Source organism: Rosa chinensis, chromosome 2 (assembly GCF_002994745.2).
Source record: "Rosa chinensis cultivar Old Blush chromosome 2, RchiOBHm-V2, whole genome shotgun sequence".
Classification (NCBI taxonomy): Eukaryota; Viridiplantae; Streptophyta; class Magnoliopsida; order Rosales; family Rosaceae; genus Rosa; species Rosa chinensis.
This window is the reverse complement of record NC_037089.1, coordinates 84,071,061-84,090,869: the sequence shown is the minus strand read 5'-3', so window position 1 is coordinate 84,090,869 and position 19,809 is coordinate 84,071,061. Positions and strand designations below refer to the sequence as shown.

The following is a 19,809-nucleotide window of genomic DNA, read 5'->3' as shown; positions in this document are numbered from 1 at the left end:
CATACAACCTAACGTATTATGGTTTTGTAGTTTCACAGCAAAACACCATATTTGTCTTGGCAATTGAAGATCTTCAGTCCAACTGTCTAACAATTAAACTAAAGAAAAACCTGTCTATTTAGTATTTACAGTGATGGTGATGGTGATTACTGATGAGTAGGTAGAGAGGAATAACACCAAGAACACTGAGCTCTAAGCTCGTTCTACATCAATTACATCCCTTTCGTTTCTGATATGTTCTCGATTGCATTGATGCATGTATAATCCCATATGCATGCAACTTAATGCCCTTGGTTGGAGTACGTAGTACGTGCTGCTCTCTGCCAAAGCTCTAAGAACGGACAATTCCACCGACATAAATATATCACTGAACAAGAAACCTTGCTCTTAAGGAGGTTAGGTCGATCTTGAAAATGAAATGATCAGAGACAATTCAAATTTTGAAACCTAAAATGATGAGAGGCAACGCATCCAATGTAAACATAAAGGCTATCGATCTTCAGTAAATATACATATCAAAGTACAAATCGCTGCAATAAGCAAGCCTTTTAATTTTATTTTCTTCTTTTGTAAACCATGGCTAGTCTCAACAGACTCACGCTTTGCACATAAGAAGAAACTAACATCAATGTCTTTGCCATGGTGATAATTATGACTCCTCTTTATAATCACCACAACCACCACTACTACTACATTATCATGTATTTCCATAGCTAGTTCTCTTAAACTCTCAAAGCTATGGCACCGCCGGTGAGAATCATGCACCCAGTTCTCGGCAACGACACAAATTCTTCCAATGCTATGTTGAAGATCTGCTATGAGTATAGCTTCAACCCTCACGACGGGACATTCGAAGACATCAAAGACTACAGCAGACACGCTACATATGCCAACGGCAAGCTCCGTACTGCAGCAGGAAGGCTGGATGCAGAGTACTTCACCAACACCATAGTGAGGTATTGCTCATTCCGAGCCAGGAATGCTTTCGATGTGCTGGTCGGCTACGAGCTTAGGGCTCGAACTACTTGGAGAGGCTCATTGTCATTCTATGGTACGAAGGAGCAAAATGCAACGTTGGGGACTGCAGCGGATGTGGCAGAAGTTGGCTGGTTTGAGGGTAACACAAATGACGAACGCGGCGAAGTTGGAGTGGAATTCCGGGCAGTTTTCTGATATGCTACAGGGAGGTTTACCCGACGCTCCTTGCTGTGGAGGCCTTGTACGAGCTGACTTGTTTCAATACAGTGGATGTGGAAAATCCGGAGAAGATGCACTTTCTTTGCAGGTATTTGAGAACATTTAACTGGCTATTTACCGTGAGAATAACAGGTAAACAAACTGCTATGGAAAGGCGTCATATAAATGACATTGCGAAGTCTGAATATGTTACTGTGGAGAATTATGATGGATCATCGGATGAATCTTCGAATGATGATGGTGACTAAAGGTAAACTCTTTCACTAATCATGGTTAATTAAGTCATTTGGATCTTCAGAAATATTCTTCCATCGGACCCCAAATACTTGAAGGAATAAAGGGGCATAAATTGACATAAAACCAGCTCAACATTCATCATGTTCATGTTTCCTACCCACATGAAGAAAGCTAGATGCTTTTCTCTTTTTCCTTTGATATATTTTTCTACATTGCTCTTTAATAAATTATCATCACTTCCATATTTCTGCAACTTCATGTTTTGCTTTCATTTCATCATTACTCCATCTTTTCCATATTTACGAACCACTTTCATTATTTTTCTTCCTCTCATCATTTCACTCTCTTTTTTCTTCCCTATATAAACACATTCTCCGCTCACTCTCAATCACCAATTCCTTCATCCATCTCATCTTCTTTGTCTCTTCATCTCCCCTCCCTGCTCTAGTTCTTAGTTTCATTCATTTTCATTCTCTAGTATTCTAGTTCTGCATTTTTAAGCAAAGAGAAAGAGAATCCATGCAATACATCAATTTCTTGGCCGCCATCCACCCTTGTGTCGTTCCTAGAAGATTTCTTGCTTTCAAGGATCTTCAAGTTCTTCGTCTCAAGGCTTTATCATTCATCTTTCAAGGTGTATTATATCTTTTCTCTTGTTTTCTTTGTTTGATGTTGTAAAACTATGAATTATAGTTAACATAACGTTAAGGGCAAAGTTTAAAGCCCGTTTTTATGTGTTGAAATAAAGTTGTGATTTTTATATGTTGATTATTTCTATGTTGCTTATGTGAGATTGCTTAATTGATTTTGGATTATAGAAAAATTTTATATGTATGTGTTCTTTGGTGGCCAACTTAGGATATATGCATGTAATTGGGGGCTAGATTTAAGTAGCTAGTGAAGGCTTTGGACAAAAGTCGAAATCAATTAAGGAGGATTGCAAATAGATGAACTTTTTCAAACTAGGTTATGCACTTTGGTTGACATCCTTTCTTTGTTCTTCATGCATTGAATGTGTTCTTGATTAGATAGCTTTCTAGACTATGATTGCATGTTCAATTGGTTTAATTTAGGTGCTTTCACTTAGATTAAATATTGAAGGAAAGTAAAATATGGGAAATCGTTTGCTTATTAACGTTTCACATGGTCAACTTATTTCTCATGACATAAATAATCAACTATAAGAATTGTAACCGAATTTCTTGCATATGGTTGTGATTTTGATATTTGTTCCTTGCGTTCCACCCTTGTAAATGTGTTTTTATATTCTCTTTATTTAATTTTAATTCCGATTCTATAATCTTAAAACCCCCTTATTTGTGTTCACTTGTATATATTTTCTATTCTTTATATTATTTTTGTAAATAATACTTTATTATTTTAATTCTTTATTTGTTTACACAATTACATGTGTATCCTCATTCCCCTATTAGAACGATCCATACTTATTCTATACTAACAATGACATTTTACAGGGTTAAATTGCGTGCTACTTTTAGCGTGTCAAGAGCCACTGCCAACTGCCTTCCAATTTGGAACCTCCTCCAAGCCACATGCACGGTCTTCCTTCTCTTTAAAGAGATCGTACAGAAAACAACAATTTGGTGCCTACATGGAAAATTTCAAGTTAAAAGAGTATATTAAAAATAACTAACAAAAAAACAACAAATTCAATGCAATAATCCAGCAATAAGGATCCCTCTCCATTGACTGACCAACGACGCCTACATTCCACACACAATTCAAACCTGTTCCATTCCTGGTCTCATCATTGATCATAAACTTCATGTGACGACATGTTTATGCAGCTTCAAGTGAGTCACCAGCCATTGTTGAAACTATGTGGGGCGTTATGATTTCAAATTTCTTACAATCATCCGACACTGAAAATTTTCAAAATGTAAGGAACTTCAGTAAATGAGTGGGGCGAGGGAGGGTTGGAGCCTAAAAAAAAGAAGAAGAAGAAGAATAACAACCAAATTTACCTAAACTCTTTTTGCAAGTACCATGAGAATCAGTGGCAAGGACTACACACTCTTTTGAAACCCATGCAATGTTTGTAGTGCCTTTAACCTGTAAATTGCATTAGACACTACTAGAATTATGGCCCCAGACATCGGCCAAAAACCGATGAGAAACAAAAACTTGACCGATGTATTTGTGGGTGATGAGAAAAATCCGGAAATTCCAGACATCTGTTTTTAGCTGATGTCTAGTATTAGTTTAGACATCCGTTCTTCATTATAAATCTATGTAAATAGGTATAAATGATAACAAACTTGCCTGTTTTACTATTGTTAAACCATCATTTTATTGTATTTAATGCTTAAAGAAATATAGATCATACAGCACAAGTTTACGTTTTAACATCTTTATTGATTTAAGAAACGATGACTGATACTGTTATAGACATCAGTTCCCATAAACATTTCTTGTTGTTCATGATTTTGAAGCGTAATTTGCCACAAATACCATGATTTTAGATTCAACATACAAAGTCTGGTATTGTATGAACCGATATATTTACTTAGATTAACATCAATGTGTAAGGAAAAAACTATGTTAATTATCTATTGCATATTGTTTCTATTCGAAAAACGATGTCTGGTACTCAGTAATATATCGTTATTGACAAACAATCGATGTCTGTGTATTCAAGGTATTATCGATTTTCATTTTGGAACTGATGTCTAATACTCAGTAATATATCATTTTCGACAAAAAATCGATCTCCGTCATCCATTTTGTTTGACGTCTACATCTCCATCTCCGTCATCCATCCACAGTGTAATTCGACCTCTACTTTGTAACTTTGTTTTGATTTTCGTTGGTTATGTTTCTAGTTGACATTGATGTAGAACAAAGTTCTTAATTTCGAATTCTACATGATTGAATGAAAATTTCAGATTCCTATATTGTGATTCTTGGTTGCTTATGTGAGATTGTTTAATTAAATTTGTTTGATTGAAATCTTTTATTTGTTAATCTTGTGTGGTTCGAAACATATAGGGTTGATATATAATTGCTGCTATATCCGAATTTGATTAAAAAGGATTGCAATTAGATGAACTTTTTCATATTAAGTTGTACACTTGAGTTGATAGCCTTTCTATGTGTTCTTCATGCGTCTAACATGTTATGATTGTCTAGCTTTCTAGAGCTTGAATGCATGTTTGATAGGATTAATCTTTGTGCTTGCACTTAGGTTAATTAGCATTGGAAAGTAAAAGATGATAAATTATTTGCTTCGAATATTTCACATGATCAACTCTTTCTCATGACTTAAGATGAACAATATTAGGGTTGAGTCAAATTTGATTATGAATTTGGTTTTGATCTTTGTTTCATATGTTCCATTCTTGTATTTGTGTTTATACATTTTCTTTATTTTGTTTCTTTTAATTTCGAAAACCAAAAATCCAAAAACCCCCTTAATTTCGTAAATATGTTTATACTTTCTTTTATTTTTGTAAATAATTTACTTTGTTTTTATTTTAATTGTTTAATTGTTTTACAATGACAGGTGTACCCTCAATCTCCGGATTAGAACGATCCCTACTTACTTATACTACTAATGATATTTATAGGGTTAAATTATATGCTTGCTCAAAGCGTATCAAAAAGCTAGCCTAACTCAAAATCAAGAAACTGGTCAGAATCTACAGCAGAGTCTGTAAGTAGTCGGCTACTTCAATGCGCACTTCTAAAATGTTATACGAGAGCCGACTCTTCTAAAATGTTTTTGACTGAAATAATAAATCCTAATCATGTATGATCATATAATACGCATCATATATATCAACAAGAAAATTTGTATTTAGTCCACTGGCCGGTAGTACCTTGCAAGAATCAGATTCATGAAGGAAATATGATTCGCTTGTATTCTTATCTCCTGCATTGCACTGTCCTTTTTCATTGTCACTCTCTCCAGCAAGCACATCAGTATCATTCTGACCATGGAGTAGAGGATCCAGCTTCAAGAATTGAAGGAACCTTGGGTGCAAACAGTGTGCTTTATCCTGTTTAGAGTTCATTTCAGGATACCCAGAGGAGGTTCCCCACGGCTAGTGACACTTGAGCCATACATTTCGTCTCCAACACACTCTGAATCACCACCAGAATCAAGTGAAAGGTCCTGAAGGCACTTTGAATCAACAGCATTGTCAGTTGGAAGGTCCTGGAGACACTTCTCATCACTACCGCTGTCAGTTGAAAGGTTCTGAAGATCCTTTAAATCACCACCATTGCCACTTAAGAGGGATAAAAGACACTTTGAATCACCACCATTCACAATAAATGCAGACAAAGACAGTGTGAGTTGTTCTGAGTGTAGGAAGGAGGCGGCATTGAGGACTAGAAAATTTTGGACGGAGGATCATGTGAGTTGGAGTTCCATGTTTGCATATGGGGAGAATCTCGATGGTACATAAATCAGAGACACGCTTCAGGAAGTCTCTGAGCTTAGAGTAGCCCACAGATGAGTGATCCAGTTCTAACCCAAATTTAGCCTTGAAGTCAGCTTTTAGAGAAGAGAGAGCATAATTTGAATGCTTTGACAGCCCTTGTAAGAACCCAGGAAACCACTTGTTGAAAACCTTTAGCCATGTAGGAGTGCTTGGGTCCTCAGAGCTCTTGGTAACATGCGCTTGAGGTTCAATGGAACAATCTGCTGGTTGTTTAAGGACTAATCTATCAGCCCAAGAACTTTGTTCAGGGTTATCACCTTCCACAATATTCTCGTTCGGCTTCTGCAGTGGAAGCTGGTATTGAAAACTCTTCTCTTGATCTTGTGGTTGAGGTGACATTTTCCAAGGTCAGCTCCCAAAACCATTTTTGGAATCAAACTTTTTATTTCAACTTTCTTGCCTCTCAAGGTGATGTAGCGCGCTAGCATGGCTTCTGAAGCAGATTTCTGCCCTCTAAATGTGAGTATGTGACAAGACCAAAGCCTCGAGATTGTATCTTGTTTTCTATTTGAGTTACAATAACTACAGCATCTTCCACTGATCCAAACTCTTCTTCACAGAGCTTTCTCAAAGCATCTGCCTCACAAAGTAAATACAGATCGAATTATGCTTGTCAGAAAATAGACTTGTATACTTCTATTATTTTGGATTATTGATCCTGCAAGATAATCGTAATTAATAAAACTTGGATTATTTTGACGAAATTTTCATAGGTTCATTACCAGAGTCCACTGAAGGAGGAAGTCTTCCAACAAAGATTTTGCGTTTGAGTAGTTTATCAGCAGAAGAATGATTCCTGTCTTCTCCCTCCACTTTCTGAGACTCCTCACAATGTGAATTAAAGCACTTTGCTCCTCTGACACATCCTTGATGACGGTTGAAGTACTTACAAACGTCTGCCTTGGTGCTTGAGTTGACATTTCTAGCATTCACAGGGGTAACAACTTGAGAACCGTGAACAAAGTAAAGATATAAACACGCACGAGTATGCCTGCTGACACACAAGCACATAAGACAGAATTTTCTTTTCTTTGAAACACATAACAAGCAACTTTGATGTATGTAACAAGGGTCACCTTTTGGTAGTGGTCTCTTCATCTGCCAACTCTAAAGCCATACATTTAAGCTGATAGGGGAAGGCATGATTAACTGCACATGAGAAATTAGGGAAGTTAAATCAAATATACAAAAGATGGGTACAGTTGCTTGATATATTATTTCCACATATTTTAATAATGAACTTACTAAGGCTAATAGTGGTTGGATTCTGCAATATGTAACGCATCTCTTGAGAGGTTGCCAGGTCTATAGCTCTTTGCGTACTGGCATTTGGACAGTATTCCATAAATTCATGTACAAAATAAATGTTAGCGTTCAAACCTTCAACTAATGAGGCAGGCTCTGAAGACCAATACTGAAAAGATACATAGACAAATGAATTAGAGGAGAAGTTTTTCATTGTTCCTTACCGTAGATTAAGGACTTCACTATTTGCTCCCCAGGTCAAAAGAAGCTTAGCACAGTCCTCACTCTCATTCTTCACAGCGAAAAACAGGGGTTTCTTTCATTTCCGTCATATACTGCACTCCGTCTGGGTCTTCCAACAGAAGGACCTGTCAATGGCTCGATGTCACTGCTACTAAGGTTCAAGAAAACATAATGGGTGCTAATATATTTCTGGTTGCCAAGGAAGTTGACTCGTTAAGAAAATTGGAGAAGTAGAAGAGAAAAGATATGATACCTCAAGGGCCTCAGCTTTACCATTACCGGCAGCAATATGAAATGCTGTCAACCCCAATTTATTCCTTTGGCTTACTAGGGCGCCATGCTCAATGAGAAGCAATACAATTCTGGGATTGAAAGAAACAAAAACTCATTAAGGTTATTAAACCCTGTGCATCGGTGTCTCTGTGCGCGCGCGCGTGTGTGTGTGTGTGAGAGAGAGAGAGAGAGACCTTATCTGTAGTGGACACGATAATCTCGACAACCCAAGTATCCAATGAAGAGCAGAATTTCCATCTGCATCAGCATCGTTGACATGTATATTTGTCTTCAGAAGCAGCTGGATAACACCTCCATCTCCTCGCTATCCAAATTTTATTGAAATGTGGTCACATATCATAATATCATTCTAACACTACGTTGATATGAAGTACTGAATATGACAATTGCCAATTCAATGTTTAAAAACAGAAATCTTCAATAAGAAAATTTGTTCCCATGCAACTAATATGCAGAAGAATTCTTGAGTACCTTAGTGTTTGTTATACCCGCATTTTGTTAAATATTTTGGACTATTGGATTAGTAATATATCCAATGGTTCAAAATATTTAACAAATTGGTAACTTTTTTTTTTCTGACAGAGTAATAGAGATTTCATTCAATCTCAAAGCCAGAACGGCAGTTACAAGTAATCCCCATATGCCTGTACCCTACATCAGTGGTCAAACAGGTGAGGGAAAAAGTGTACCATCCATTAGTACATTGTCGCCCAAATATTCAAGAGCCTACACAACTACAAATCTCAGCTTACACTAAGAAAACTACCATGAATCTCCCTTCGTCAATGCACTCAATTGTGGTACTCCAGAAGATTCATTAACTTTGTGTAAAAAGAAACCATAACCGTGCAGACTTATGTTGACTAAAACCTAGCCAACCTAACTTGGGCCGAAGCCCCCTATCTTCCCCCAAAAGAGGGAGTTATTGAACAAGTAAAAAATATAAAAACAATTGTTGAGCCCAAAAAGAAAAGCCAAGCTAGGGTCCAAAACGGGAAAAGCCTATCGCAGGCCCAGACACCACCTCCTCTGCTAGGGCAGACGCTGCACAGCTGCAAAACGCTACCGCCACCACCAGTGAAGCACACCCTAGCGTTTGACCACCACCACGACGCTCCAAGAGTCCGAGAGAGGCCCGGCGTACCGAAGCACGAACCCAGATCCCCTCGGATGCGGATCCATAGCAAGCCATCGACTTCCCTCTTCACGCCACCACCAGAGTTTGAAATAAACCTGGAGGAAACCGAAACCATCCCAAACCATGGGACCTGTGCTCGCGACCTCCATAGCCTCAGAGCTGCAATCTAGAACCTGACGCAGACCTCCCATCTGAAACCCCAATCCCGACGATCCTAGAGAGACTCAATCTTGCAAAAGCCACCGAGCTTCGTTGAAAAAATACTCCTCGCCCGGATGCACTCACCGCAATCTAACGAGACCAAAGGCCCCAGTCGGCGCAGGAGCTGCCGGACGAGAATGGAGGAAGGGAAATGAAACCCTAAGTTGGAAGACGACGACCGTCTCTAGAGAGAGTTAAGAGGAAGCTTTTACCTCAGCACTCCCTAACAAATTGGTAACTTGTTTAGCCCTTAGCCTTTCTAATTTTTTTGGTAACACAAACTACTAATTGAAATATTGAATTGAAAACAATAAAGATAGTGAAAACAATAAAGCCAATTAATATTTGATTATCAATTGACAATTGACGATTATGATTTTTCCTTTTTCAAAAAAAATTAAAAGAGCCTTCTATCCTAGGTTCACCGAATTACTTTTAGTTCAATAGTCTATATTATTAACTAATTTTATTATTAGTGAATTAATATTAATACTTGTTATTAATGGACAATTACACAATTGAAAATTACGTTTTTTCCTTATTAAAAACAAAAACCTTCAAACACAATTGAAATTATTACTACAATAACTACACATTTTATCACAACCCACAACACTTGATGTAAAAGCGGTAACTTTTGTTCTATTTGTAGTAATTACTCCACCTAAACTAATATACTAATTTATAGACAATTTAACAAGTATGACAACAAATTGGTTGTCAGAGTGGCTTTATGTTTTTATCAGTAATGAAATGATTACTATAATCACTACACATTTTACCACAATCACAACAATTGATGTAAAAGCGGTAACTTTTGTCCTATTTATAGTAATTACTCAACCTAAACTAATGTACTAATTTATAGATAATTTAACAAGTGCAACAACAAATTTGTTGTCAAAGTGGTAAATCTTTATATTTTTATCATTAATGGAATAATTACTCAATGACTACATATTTTACCATAACTCGCAACTATTGGTGTAAAAGCGGTAACTTTTGTTATGATTGTAGTAATTACTTCAAAAACTATACCATTTACAAGATTACCAACCATTTTACAATTCCGACAACATTTGTGTTGTGAACATGGTAAAATTAAAATTAGATCAAAAGATATGTAACAACTCAGTATTATAAGGAGTTTCTCCACTTGATAATTAAGGTTCTAAATTTGATAAAAGTTGTCCAAATATAATATTTACATCTTTGATCACTCAATTACAATAACCACAACAATTGTTGTCATAAGTCGTAATTGTAGTTCAACTATGTGTAATTTATTATTTTGACAATACTTGTTACATGATTTTTAATAATGTTACATATCAAGAAAGAATGTGTTGTTAATATGGTAAATTTTATTTTTAAAAATGACACATGTCGATATTTAATTGGGTAACATGTTGACCAGTTTAGTAGGTTTCCACTATATTAATTTACTAAAAGTAAAAAAAAAAAAAAAAAAAATAAGAGTATGGCAAACACCAAGGTATCCAAGACGACCCCTAATATGCATATGCATAGTATCCTCTAGCTGCATTATATACAGATGTTACCAGCATGGATTAATTACTATTCATATTTTCTTGTACTGCATTGTATACAGAAATTATCATATAAATCATATAGATGCATGCTGGAGAGTCAGAAGAGTTGAAGACGAAGAGCTTTTTGTCAGTCATCATCAACAGAAGTCAGAAAACTATTATGATGCAAGGTGTATATTTGATGTAACAGAGTAGCAAATTGTTTCCATTTTGGAGACATTATGGGATGGGATCATGGGAATGTGCACATTGAAGCCATTATTAAACGAAAGCATGAAAACAAATAGGGAAATTATAAGAAAACACCAAGCCGCACCACCACATCCATCAGCCAGGAAAACAAGTCACAGAGACCCAATCCCAAACATCATATAAAAAGTAGAGCAATAATTCAGTGCCCATGTCTATTGGAACATACCCAAATGCAGTAACGGATTGCAAGTCCCAAAAGGGGAACTTTAACAAAAGACAAACGGAAAGGATCAAATTATGGTTTTCCTCTCAACAAATTCAAAAGAGAAGAGAGCAATGCAGCCTCACCTGAGCTGCAAGGATAAGTGGCGAAGTCACCTTCTTGTCCCCACCACCGCTGCTCTGAGCTACAACTCCGAAGAGCTGAAGCAGCTCTATCTCGCAAACCAACAGCTTCCTTCTCTCTGAATTTTCGCTCTCCCTTGTACGGCAGCCCAGGGCCAAAGCCTCCCTTATAAGGCATTCGTAGATGGTTACCTTCTCCTTGCGACCTGTGTCGGAATCACGCAATTCCAAGACGGAATTGTTAACCTTCTTGGCGGCGACGATGAGTAGAGCAGTCAGAGAAGCTACGCGCCCTTTAACGGCAAATGAATAAGCCACCTCAGCAATCTTTTTAGTTTTTTCACTTAAAAGTTTCACAGTGCTCAAATCCTGGAATCACAAAATAAATTAGCAACACGTCGTTTTTTCTAGTATACGCATACCAAACAGGCTTAATAAATTTTATTTTTTTCACTCACAAACAAACACAAACCTTTTCACTTGAGTGAATTACCAAATTGAAGTTGGGACTCCGACGCACTTCCATCCTGTAAAATCAAAAAGGAAAATTGGAAATGGAAAAGATAAATAAATGTAGATCAGTAGGTAGTAAAACAACAAAAGCTTCAATAAATACAAACGGTAAAAAAAATCAAAAGCGAGAGCTGAAAAGGAAAAAGTAGATTTTCCATTTCAGGCTATTTCTGCAGAGAGTTTACGGGGAAGGGGCAACGCCGTTTCGGCGTATCAAACGAAAATGACGTCCTGATTCGACGTTTTGATTTTCATAGTTTCATTGGCTTACCTTGCGTCACTAAGAGCAAATGCACCCATGAACCAAGGGCAATTGCTGATTTGCTAACCAAATTGGTACTACCAATCCACTATTTATCTCAAATTGGCAATTGCCTTCAGCTTATACAATGCACCAATGAAAGGCAATTTGCCTGCCAATCCACTATTCACACTTCAAATTTGAATAATTCATTAAACTTATAATTTAATTAACTAAACAATTAACAATTAGAATAATCATACAATGTTAATTTAATAAAAAATTAATGCATAAGTTTTGAAAACAAATAAAATTGTATTTGCTGTATAAATATCGTTCACTGAAAAAAAAAAGTTATTGTTATGATAAAATGGTAGAGTCGGCCTACCTCTACAAATGCCTACAAGATGATTTGGTGATGCACAACTGGAACATGGATGGTAACTGAGTATGAACTACCACAATTTATTAATTAGATTTGAATAAATGGTGGTTTGTAATTTTAAATAATGTATTATATGTTTGTGTGCTTTATTAATATGTTTGGTTTTCTTTGTAATTTTAAAGATAAATCTAAAGGTTATAAATTATATTATGCTCATCATTCACCTAGAATTTTTGAAACACATCAAGTAGTCATGTAGCTGGTCACGTAACTTACTATGTAACTGACCATGTCACTGACCAAGCAATTGTAACTGGTCACGTAACTGACCATGTCACTGACTAAGTAACTGTAACTAGTCACTTAACTGACCATGTCACTGACCAAGTAACTGTAACTGGTCACGTAACTGACCATGTCACTGACCATAAAATTAAAATTACATAAGTGAAATTGTTGGATGATAATTGAAAGAAATGAAGAGAAGATTGATGGAGGAAGAAGATGGAGAGGTAAAATTGTTGAAAATTTTGGTGTGAGAAATTAAGGTAAGGAACTAGGTATTTATAGAATTTTTGAAAAAAAATTTCGGATTATTTTTTTACCCCATTCAGATTATTTTTTAGGGTGGAAAAAATCTTACCGTTGTCAATTAATTGCAGCCATTGGATCACATAATCCAACAGCCACAATTAAGTGACCGTTGCACAAAGGACAGTTAAAAAAAAAACAGCCGTTGGCAGCAGGCCCATGTGGGTGTGGAGCCCACCACCAACGGTCGGGCAATCCATTTGCTGATCCTTGGTCATCAAACTACCTGGGCAGGTGGGGCCCCCAAAAAACTGCATTCCACTTTTCCTTCTTTCTCTCCAATTGGTCATCTAATCGGTATGCTGGTGCATTAGTGGAAGGAGAATTTGACGCGGACGTCAGAGGTTAATTGATTGGATTTAATTCCCGTTGTAATTTTTATTTTTATTTTCTTTTTCTTGTAATTAATTAGAACAAATAGGTCCTGGCCTGGATAAACCAAGAGATAAAAGCACCAGAACATGCACCCGCTGTAGACCAGAGCCTTACTATAGTCAATTCGTATCCCATTTTGGTCCTTGTTGATCTTTTTTCCTTTTCATCTTTAACTATAATGTCAAGTTTGGTCAAATTGTCGTTAATAGTATCACTTATCTTCATGTGCAAGTTATTATCGGATTTTGAAACTTTTTATTTCACACTAACTAGTTGATTCGTGATTTTTCTTGGGACATGTTCGAAAAAAAAAAAACAATGCAATTGTTGTCATGAAGTTGAATATATAGATGGATACTGTAATTTTCTCTATATTTGTTATTAAAACATATGGTGACGAAAATAAGATCGATTAGATTTTTCATAGTCAATTTATACGGAGATTAATACCATACCCAAAAAACAACAAACTTAATTAGAAGATGTTGGGTACCATTGTCACAGCCTAATATTTACAGAATATATCATATAAAGGAGGACAAAGTAGTTGTTACCAGACAAGGTTGGGAATCAATCTGAAATTTTGAATCAAATGCAGACTCAATGAGTCCGAGCCTTCAAAATTTTAAGTAGAGCCAAAGGAGATATAGAGACAACCTCGCATGCATGGTAGCACTACTCTAGCTATGGCAGTTTGGCAGAAGTGATCGAGACACTATAGACTGTAGAACTCTGATCTATACCCAAGTACTTTGCAATTCCTGCGAGTGTTATATGGACAAAAAAATTGCAACATTTACTCTTGCATATAATCTGATAAATCGGTTATTTTTAGAGACAAATTAAGACTAATCTTTGGTTAGGTTGATTATTACATATTGAGCTCAAGAGTCTTCCAAATTTCTTATGTGCAACTCAATTTTTGTCAAAATGTCCTACTATAGCAAACTTTTTTTTTTTCATGAACAGTCCCATTATTTTTGTATGAACAAGTTTCATCTTATTTTTTCAAACTAAATGCTAGTTCGCATAAAAACTCGTTTGTATTAAATGACTGAATTTTACCTTATCAATTAGTTTTATTTAATTAAAAGCTACACGCTTCGTCTGAGCCTCAAGCGCTCGTCCTTGCTATCGGGATAGACGACTCGACCTGATCAGACTCGTCTCGCCCTCGACTGAGTTGAATCGCTTTGCACTTGCGGCGTTTCAGAGACCGGCTGACCTCGAAGGCGAGCCGTTGGATTGGTGTAGCAGCATTAAATGGTTTCGTAAATGGTTGGGTTTTAACCAGCTGGTACTTCACCTTAGCTTTTCAGTTTTTCCATTTTAAAACATACAAGCAGCACAGCACTCTGTGCTTCCAGATATCACAAGAATCACAACCTGCAGCCATGGAAGCAAAGCTACATATGCTTTGACTTTATTATTTTTTATTTTTTATTTTTCTTTTTCACTTTGGTATTTTTTATTTTTTATTTTTCTTATACCAAATTAGATAACAAATTCAATGCTGACCTATATTCTCTCTGCAAGAAGTGTTATCACTTATCAGGCAGCCTGAAATTTCAAATGATCCTACAACCAAAAAGAATTATAGAATAGTATTACAGATGTGGGGTACCTGCTTCCAAGTTCCAACTTTCAAAAAAAAAAAGAGGAGAACGGGATGAGTGTAGTCTGTTTAACTCATGTACTATATTAATCCCAGAGTTAACGCCCAGGCCGCCCTGGTTAAAAGAGCACTTTACTAGCATCAAATATCAATGTCAGTGTCAACTGCACTAAATCTCCTGTGAGGACCTTCAATATGGAAAATACTACCATTGGCTTCATTTAAATCTTTTCAAAGTCTGGTTCTTAATTTGTTACATTTTTGCTCATCTACAATTCGATCTGGAAGTAATTACCTGTGACCATATATATGACTAATGACCAGCATATTGAAACGGGTCTCAAGCTAACAATTCATTTAATTTTTCTTATATTCAATATATGTTCCATAGAAAACCAAAGATAGTAAAACCCAAGTCCCAAACAACATCTAAAGAAATTGTCTTGCTAAATGTAAATCTTTCAACCTTAATGCTATTTGAACCTAGACGTTAATATTATATATGTACCATATATCATACATTCATACTTACATATTTCTAGCCAGCTAGGATGTGTTCTTCCACTAGTCCAAAGTCCAAACAATGACATAATATTATGATCGATGTCTAAATTTTGAAATTTTTTTTTCCTTATCGTAAAAGCTTCATTTATTTATTGAAGATAGGTATAGAAATGTAAGATCTTTCTTCTTCTTGATCAAAATCGAAATCCTATTGAATGGTCAAAAAACAATTATTGTGACTAAAATTTGAATAATAGATTCATCTTCATCTTCTTCCCCTTCTTTATTTTTTCCCAAAGCATAAAATATTTCATATTTGTTTGACCTTTTGTAATTACCGAGTCATTTTATTTATAAAGATATTGGGAGCTGGTCATCCACCACTACAAAGTAATTCCTTCATGTACTGAAACTTAAGTACGAAACTGCTCTATTATTCAAGAGGGCATGTTATCCGTGGTCAGAAAACAAAAGTGCAACATGTTTAATCAACTCCATCTTTTGATTTTGGTTGCAATCAGCTCCATCGTAATGCCTTCAAATTACAGTAACTAGAGTTTCAAGTCCTATTCCAAGAATTAGTTATAGATATATATACAAACAAAGTGCAGCCAGGGATTTTTTTTTTTTTTTTTTTTGGAAGGGGGAGGGGGTGGGGCAGAGTGTTTTGATTTGATTTCTAGGGATATGGCATATTTTGTAATTACTATTTTTATTGATGGCATCTTTTTAATGTAGTATGATTATGATTTTTTTATTTTATTTTATTGACACACCAATTTTCTCTATTCACACATGTTTTCTATTTTTATATTACTTAAATTCAATTTTTAAAAAAAAATTATCCTAATTAACCTCCCTTGCGATTATGTTTCTTTTTCTTTTTTCTTTTTTCTATTTGGCAAATCGATCATCCTCCCTTTTTTTCTCATCATCATTCTATCTCTCATCATCATTCTAGCACATACCAAAATGAAGGAATAGATCACCTACATGTCAACCTTCTCACTCTGGAAAACAATGCCACATTGATGACATAGAAATCAAGGTCGTGAATTTAAAGGATGACAACGACGAATTGGGAGATCTCGAGGATTCCAAACCTTAGGGTTAGATTTTAACCAGAGGTGGATCCATGACCCAATTGAAATTTCCAAACTTTGTTTACGTGGCTTTATTTACTTCTCTTTGATGGTTTTGGCCTTTTTGTTTTTCTTATACAGGTGGTGAGGTTTTGATGTAGGATGGCAACACGACACATGGCGAAGAGGTGCTATCCTCACTTGGAAACTCCATAGGTTTTGTTGGATGATTGACTTGCCGAATGGAAATAAGAAAAAAGAAAAAAGAAAAAGATGTTGAAGGAAAACCTAATTTGTGTTTGGCCCAAACTCTAGGTTAATAGGATTTAATTGGAAGGATCTAGAATCCTAATCAATGTAGAATTACTTTCCTTGTATGATTGAGATTCTATGCATTGTAATCCTCTATATAAAGAGGCCCCTATTATCAATGAGAATACACAGCAAATTTCTCACAAATTCAGTTTCTCTACAACACGTTATCAGCACGAGCCCTAACCCTGAGACCCTATATTCGTACCCTTCAAATACCAGAAACCTCCGCCGCCCACCTTCAAGATCTCAACTCCAGGAGTCCAGAACCGGCGGCCCCACCCCCAGAACCGGCCGGTAAACCACCGAACCGGCCACCGGAAGTATCGAAAGCCCTTCTGCCCGGTTCGATATTTTCCTCCCAGTCAACCGTCACCAAACTCCACCAGAAGCTGCAAACGGACATCAGATCACCGGATCCAAAAGACCACCACCGGAACTGGTCTAGATCGACTCGAACCGGCCGCCAGAACCAACTGAACCGCTGAACCGCCGCCTGCACCTCCTATCTGTGCTTCGGTCAACAAAACCCAACTAGGTCAAACCCTAGGCCCAGCTGCAGTCAGCCCAAGCCTCTATAGCCTAAGTACTCGGCCCAGCAGCCTCAAGCCCAATAAACTGAAGCCCAGCAGCAGAAGACCCTGACGTCATCCGCCACGCAATCATCCACGTCAGCATCAGCAGTAGCCACGTCAGCAAGCCACGTCAACGATCGGGTCAACCACAGTCAACGCCGGTCAACCCTCCGGTCAACGCCGGTCAACATTTTTCCGGCAAACTTCCGGCGACTTTTCCGGCCACTTTCCGGCAAATTTCAGTTGACTTTTCCGGTCAGCTACAGTAACTCCGGCAGCTACAGTAACTTCCGGCGACGTTTTTCCGACCATCTTTTAAGGTAAATTTTTCTAAAAGTTCCCGTTTTTGAAGTTTTTTTTTAAATAATTTCTTCTTCTTTTCTCGGGGACTTCCAACATCCCTTCTTCTACCCCCCTTTCTTCTTCATAGGGGAGACCAATAGCCGAACTGTGGGGGTTCGTGCTCACTCCAAGCTTGGAGCTTGTAGAGTCCTCCAAACTTAGAGTTTGTTGAGAAGAAAACGATCGACCACATACATCGTCGTTTCGATCTAATCCAAAACCCCTCTTGGAATTGGATTTTCTTGGAAGCGACTACGCTCAGAAAATCCCTAATTTCTTGGAAGCGACTACGCTCAGAAATTATATAGTTTTTCGTGGTAGCCTTCTACGCTCCGAAACTAACCCTATTTTCTTGTTGTTTTTCAGGATGAGTAACCTGAACAAGTTGAGCTTCACTCCACTTGAGACAACAGGCGCAGGATACCATAAGTGGGTCCGTGATGAGCGCCAGCATCTTAAGGCTGATGGGATCCTGAGTACGATCCAAGAGCCAAGTCAGGACGTGCTTACTCCTCAACAAGCTGCTGCTTTTGAAGCAAATAGAGCTACGAGAGAGGCTAACGAAGCAAAAGTCATCATTCTCATGACAAGGCACATGAATGACGCGCTCCAAAATGAGTACCTCAATGAGGAAGACCCAAGAAGGCTATGGGTGGAACTCGAGCAGCGTTTTGGCAACGTCCGTGATTCCCTGCTTCCAGACTTAGAAGTGAAATGGCATAGCCTTCGCTTCTGTGATTTCAAGTCTGTACTTGACTACAATTCGGAAGCACTCCGTATCAAGTCTATGATGGAATTTTGTGGACAAGACATCACTGATACGATGTTGATCGAGAAAACTCTCTCCACCTTCCCCATCTCTGCGTTGATGATAGCCAAAAACTATCGGATTGATGTCAATGCTAGACGCATCACAAGATTTCATGAGCTAATTGGTGCCATGAACGTAGCTGAAAAGCACGACAACATACTTGTGAAGAACTATAACTCTAGACCCGTGGGAACCAAATCAATTCCGGAGTCTAATTATAGTCGCGCCCCCAAGGGAGGACGCAAGGAGCGAAACCCTAAGAGTAGGGATAATTCTGGACGTTCTGGTCCATATTCTCGCCCTAAAGAGGAAGGAAATCGCCAAGATAGGCGTGCACGGAACCGTGGAGGTAAACGTGTGAAGAGAGAGAGAGGTCAAGCCTCCGGTTATGGTAATAACGCCACCAAAGGTAATAACCGTCTACCAAACGCCCCTAGAGCGTCTCGATCAAAGGAATCTGGCCATAATGATGCTTGTCTCAGATGTGGATTAAATGGACATTGGGCAAAGAAGTGTACTGCATCCCAGAATGTTGCAAACGCATACAAGATGTATCGTGAAGCAAGGGAGGCACATTACATGGAACAAGAAGATCAAGATGGAGATCTCGATCTAAGGGTAGAAGACTACAAGGATCAAAAACCAGAAACTGGCGATTTTGATTAAGTCTTTTTATTTTCCAAGAGATGTAGGCAATTGCCATATTACTTTTGTAGTAGATGCCAATGATACTAGTCTTTCTTCAAAGTAGGCGTACTTAATCTAAAAGTGATGTCTAGAAAGGTTTTGAGATAAGTGGTTCTTAAGCGAGCTTTGCTCCACCGACGTCTCTCTACTTAACTGGTCACGTTTACATTGAAATTACTGAAAGAAGATGGGCCACTACCATTGTTTTGCATTAACTAGTTTATTGGATTAGGTTTACTTTGGTTATGAGAAACGATGATGTAATTCCGTTTGGCTTATTAATAAAAGTTGAGTTCTTTTCTTTATAACTCCTTTTTAATTACGAGCTCTTTCTTTTTAGGAATGGATGAACTTCAATGTCTTGCGGATAGTGCGACTACGCACACCATTCTACGACATAGGCAATTATTTTTAGAGATGTTGCCTACATATTCATCTGTGACTACGATGGCTGGGCCATCAAGTTTAATTCAAGGACATGGAATGGCCCAATTCCTTTTGCCCAATGGCACCTTGATCAAAGTCACTGAAGCTCTCTACGCTCCTAAGGCAAATCGGACCTTATTGAGTTTTAAAGATATTAGAGCCAACGGATTCCATGCGGAAACGCATAATGAGAACGGAATAGAATTCCTTTGCATTACCTCTAATGATTGCGGACGAAA

At 37.4% G+C, this 19,809-nt stretch overlaps 1 non-coding gene across 1 annotated transcript; it reads right to left on the bottom strand.

Moving 5' to 3' along the window:
* Window positions 1–2,915: 2,915 nt before the first annotated feature.
* Window positions 2,916–11,395, bottom strand: LOC112185246. The gene is made up of 10 exons (XR_005807281.1): window positions 11,115–11,395; window positions 7,856–7,986; window positions 7,642–7,750; window positions 7,370–7,513; window positions 7,146–7,222; window positions 6,977–7,049; window positions 6,623–6,822; window positions 5,274–6,476; window positions 3,420–3,507; window positions 2,916–3,317 (listed from the first exon to the last, which is right to left on the bottom strand). It is a non-coding gene; the product is annotated as an uncharacterized LOC112185246 (transcript).
* Window positions 11,396–19,809: the final 8,414 nt, after the last annotated feature.